The sequence below is a fragment of the Physeter macrocephalus genome, chromosome 21, assembly GCF_002837175.3.
Source record: "Physeter macrocephalus isolate SW-GA chromosome 21, ASM283717v5, whole genome shotgun sequence".
Lineage (NCBI taxonomy): Eukaryota > Metazoa > Chordata > Mammalia > Artiodactyla > Physeteridae > Physeter > Physeter macrocephalus.
The window spans coordinates 29,114,899-29,120,547 of NC_041234.1; the positions used below are offsets into that span (position 1 = coordinate 29,114,899).

The window sequence follows — 5,649 nt, forward strand, 5'->3', positions numbered from 1 at the left end:
TCAACGTGATACACCATATTAACAAATTGAAGAAGAAAAACCATATGATCATCTCAATAGATGCAGAAAAAGCTTTTGACAAAATTCAACACCCATTTATGATAAAAACCCTGAAGAAAGTAGGCATAGAGGGAACTTTCCTCAACATAATAAAGGCCATATATGACAAACCCACAGCCAACATCATCCTCAATGGTGAAAAGTTGAAACCATTTCCACTAAGATAAGGAACAAGACAAGGTTGTCCACTTTCACCAGTAATCTGAAAGTGAAATTAAGAAAACACTCCCATTTGCCACTGCAACAAAAAGAAAAAAATATCTCGGAATAAACTTACCTAAGGAGACAAAAGACCTGTATATAGAAAATTATAAGACACTGATGAAAGAAATTAAAGAAATTAAAGATCATACAAATAGATGCACAGATATACCATGTTCTTGGATTGGAAGATTGAACATTGTGAAAATGACTCTACTACCCAAAGCAATTTACAGATTCAATGCAATCCCTATCAAATTACCACTGGCATATTGCACAGAACTAGAACAAAAAATTTCACAATTTGTATGGAAAAGACCCCGAATAGCCAAAGCAATCTTGAGAACGAAAAATGGAGCTGAAGGAATCAGGCTGCCTGACTTCAGACTATTCTACAAAGCTACAGTAATCAAGACAGTAAGGTACTGGAACAAAAACAGAAATATAGATCAATGGAACAGGATAGAAAGACCAGACATAAACCCATGCACTTATGGTCACCTTATCCTTGATAAAGGAGGCAAGAATATACAGTGGAGAAGACAGCCTCTTCAATAAGTGGTGCTGGGAAAACTGGACTGGTACATGTAAAAGTATGAAATTAGAATACTCCCTAACACCATACACAAAAATAAATTGAAAATGGATTGAAGACCTAAATGTAAGGCCAGAAACTATCAAACTCTTACAGGAAAACATAGGCAGAACACTCTAGACATAAATCACAGCAGGATCCTTTCTAACCCACCTCCTAGAGAAATGGAAATAAAAACAAAAACAAAAAAATGGGGCCTAATGAAACTTAAAAGCTTTTGCACAGCAAAGCAAACAATAAACAAGACCAAAAGACAACCCTCAGAATGGGAGAAAATATTTGCAAATGAAGCAACTCAGAAAGGATTAATCTCCAAGATTTACATGCAGCTCATGCAGCTCAATAACAAAAAAAACAAACAACCCAATCCAAAAATGGGCAGAAGTAGAAACAATAAATGCTGGAGAGGGTGTGGAGAAAAGGGAGCACTCTTGCACTGCTGATGGGAATGTGAATTGATACAGCCACTATGGAGCACAGTATACAGGTTCCTTAAAGACGTACAAATACAACTACCATACGACCCAGAAATCCCACTACTGGGCATATACCCTGAGAACACCATAATTCAAAAGAGAGTCATAATTCAAAAAAGAGGGTGACGCAAGAGGGAAGAGATATGGTAACATATGTATATGTATAACTGATTCCCTTTGTTGTAAAGGAAAAACTAACACACTATTGTAAAACAGTTATACTCCAATAAAGATGTTAAAAAAAAAAAGAGTCATATACCTTAATGTTCATTGCAGCTCTATTTACAAGAGCCAGGAGGCGGAAGCAACCTAAGTGTCCATCATCGGATGAATGGATAAAGAAGATGTGGCACATATATACAATGGAATATGAGTCAGCCATAAAAGAAACCGAGGGCTTCCCTGGTGGCGCAGTGGTTGAGAATCTGCCTGGACCTAGAGTCTGTCATACAGAGTGAAGTAAGTCAAAAAGAGAAAGACAAATACCGTATGCTAACACATATATATGGAATCTAAGAAAAAAAATGTCATGAAGAACCTAGGGGTAAGACGGGAATAAAGACACAAACCTACTAGAGAATGCACTTGAGGATATGGGGAAGCAGAAGGGTAAGCTGTGACAAAGTGAGAGAGTGGCACGGACATATATACACTACCAAACGTAAAATAGATAGCTAGTGGGAAGCAGCCGCATAGCACAGGGAGATCAGCTCTGTGCTTTGTGACCACCTAGAGGGTTGGCATAAGGAGGGTGGGAGGGAGGGAAACGCAAGAGGGAAGAGATAGGTTTGTGACCACTAGAGGGGTGGGATAGGGAGGGTGGGAGGGAGGGAGACGCAAGAGGGAAGAGATATGGGAACATATGTATACGTATAACTGATTCACTTTGTTGTAAAGCAAAAACTAACACACTATTTTAAAGCAATTATACTGCAATAAAGATGTTTAAAAAAATTAATAAGGAAACACACGTCTTAAATGACGTATTAGACCACAAAGACTTAATTGATATTAATAGGACATTTCATTCGAAAGCAGCAGAATAAACTTTCTTCTCAAGTGCACACAGAACATTCTCCAGGATAGATTACATCTTGAGCCACAAGTCAAGCCTTTGTAAATTTAAGAACATTGAAATCGTATCAAGCATCTTTTCTGATCATTACGCTAAGAGATTAGAAAGCAATTACAGGAAAAAAAAAACTGTAAAATAAACAAACACATGGAGGCTAAATAATATGCTACTAAATAACCAGGAGGTCACTGAAAAAAATCAAAAAGGAAATTAAAAAAAAAACCTAGAAACAAATGACAATGAAAACATGACGACCCAAAACCAATGGGATACAGCAAAAGCAGTTCTAACATGGAACTTTATAGCAATCCAGGCCTACCTCAAGAAACAAGAAAAATCTCAAATAAACAACCTACAGACCTCCCTGATGGCCCAGTGGTTAAGAATTTGTTTGCCAATGCAGGGGAAACAGGTTCGATCCCTGGTCCAGGAAGATCACACATCCCGTGGAGCAACAAAGCCCGTGTGCCACAACTACTGAAGCCCATAGGCCTAGAGCCGGTGCTCTGCAATAGAGAACCCACTGCAATGAGAAGCCCGTGCACTGCGACGAAGAGTATTCCCCGCTTACCACAACTAGAGAAAGCTCGCACACAGCAATAAACACCCAAAACAGTAAAAACAACAACAACAACAAAAAACTTCCAACAAACAAAACTCCACGACCAGACAGCTTGACAGGTGAATTCTAACACACATTTAGAGATGAGCTAACACGTATCCTTCTCAAACTCTGCTAAAATATTGCAGAAGGAGGAATACTCCCAAACTCATTCTATGAGGCACCATCACCCTGATACCAAAAGCAAACAAAGATATCACAAAAAAAGAAAATTACAAGCCAATATCACTGTTGAACATAGATGCAAAAATGCTCAACAAAATACTAGCAAACAAAATCCAGCAACACATTAAAAGGATCATACACTATGATCAAGAGGGCTTTATCCAGGGATGCAAGGATTCTTCAACAAATGGCAATCAATGTGATACACCATATTAACAAACTGAAGAATAAAAACCATATGATGGGAGTGCGGGGAAGATGGCGGAAGAGTAAGACGCGGAGATCCCCTTCCTCCCAACAGATACATCTGAAATACTTCTACACGTGGAACAACTCCTACAGAACACCCACTGAACGCTGGCAGAAGACCTCAGACCTCCCAAAAGGCAAGAAATTCCCCACGTACCTGGGTAGGGCAAAAGAAAAAAGAATAAACAGAGACAAAAGAATAGGGACGGGACCTGCACCGGTGGGAGGGAGCTGTGAAGGAGGAAAGGTTTCCACACACTAGAAGCCCCTTCGTGGGTGGAGACTGCAGGTGGCAGAGTGGGGGAGCTTCAGAGCCATGGAGGAGAGCACAGCAACACAGGTGCGGAGGGCAAAGTGGAGAGATTCCTGCACGGAGGATCGGTGCCAACCAGCACTCACCAGCACGAGGCTTGCCTGCTCACCCGCCAGAAGTGGCGGGGGTGGGGACCTGAGGCTCGGGCTTCGGTTGGATCGCAGGGAGAGGACTGGCGGCGTGAACACAGCCTGAAGGGGTTAGTGCACCTTGGCTAGCCGGGAGGGGTCCAGGAAAAAGTCTGGACCTGCAGAAGAGGCAAGAGACTTCTTCTTCCCTCTTTGTCTCCTGGTGCATGAGGAGAGGGGATTAAGAGCTCTGCTTAAAAGAGCTCCAGACATGGGCATGAGCCGTGGCTATCAGAGCAGAACACAGAGACGGGCATGAGACGCTAAGGCTGCTGCTGCCGCCACCAAGAAGCCTGTGTGCAAGCACAGGTCATTATCCACACCTCCCCTCCTGGGAGCCTGGGCAGCCCGCCACTGCCAGGGTCCCAGGATCCAGGGACAACTTACCCGGGATAACACACGGCGTGCCTCAGGCGGGTGCAACGCCACGCTGGCCTCTGCCGCGGCAGGACTGCCCTGCTCTCCGTGCCCCTCCCTCCCCCAGGCCTGAGTGAGCCAGAGCCACCGAAGCAGCTGCTCCATTAACCCGATCCCGTCTGAGTGAAGGAAAGACGCTCTCCAGCGACCTACACTCAGAGACGGGGCCAAATCTAAAGCTGAATCCCGGGAGCTGTGCGAACAAAGAAGAGAAAGGGAAATTTCTCCCAGCAGCCACAGGCACAGCAGATTAAATCTCCACAGTCAACTTGATGTACCCTGCATCGGTGGAAAACCTGAATAGACAACAAATCATCCCAAATTGAGAAGGTGGACTTTGAGAGCAAGATATATTATTTTTTCCTCTAATCCTCTTTCTGTGAGTGTGTATGTGTATGCTTCTGTGTGAGATTTCGTCTGTAGAGCTTTGCTTTTTCACCAATTGTCTTATGGTTCTGTCCGTCCGTTTTTGTATTTTAACTTTAAAAGAATTTTTTTTCTTAATAACTATTTTTAGTTTAATAACTTTATTTTATTTCATTTTATCCTCTTTCTTTCCTTCTACTTTTCCTCCCTTTTATTCTGAGCTGTGTGGATGAAAGGCTCTTGGTGCTCCAGCATGGAGTCAGTGCTGTGCCTCTGAGTTGGGAGAGCCAACTTCAGGACACTGATCCACAAGAGATCACCAAGCTCCATGTAATATCAAATGGCGAAAATCTCCCAGAGATCTCCATCACAAAACCAGCAACAAGTTTCACTCAAAGACCAGCAAGCTACAGTGCTGGACACCCTATGCCAAACAACTAGCAAGACAGGAACACAACCCCACCCATTAGCAGAGAGGCTGCCTAAAAACATAAGGCCACAGACACCACAAAACACAACACCAGACGTGGACCTGCCCACCAGAAAGACATGATCCAGCCTCATCCACCACAACACAGTCACTACGCCCCTCCACAAGGAAGTCTACACAACCCACTGAAACAACTTTAGCCACTGGGGACAGACACCAAAAACAACGGGAACTACAAACCTGCAGCCTACAAAAAGGAGACCCCAAACACAGTAAGATAAACAAAATGAGAAGACAGAAAAACACAGAGCAGATGAAGGGGAAACATAAAAACTCACCTGACCTAACAAATGAAGACGAAATAGGTAGTTTACCTAAAAAAGAATTCAGAATAAGGATAGTAAAGATGATCCAAATCTTGGAAATAGAATACAGAAAATGCAAGAAACAATTAACAAGGACCGAGAAGAACTAAACAGGAAACAAGCAACAATGAACAACACAATAAATGAAATTAAAAATACTCTAGATGGGATCAATAGCAGAAAAACT

At 42.5% G+C, this 5,649-nt stretch overlaps 1 protein-coding gene across 2 annotated transcripts in view; it reads right to left on the minus strand.

Moving 5' to 3' along the window:
* The window catches only part of MAGED1 (MAGE family member D1), an 86,264-nt gene that overhangs the window by 53,402 nt on the left and 27,213 nt on the right, over positions 1-5,649 (minus strand). The window lies entirely within an intron of this gene.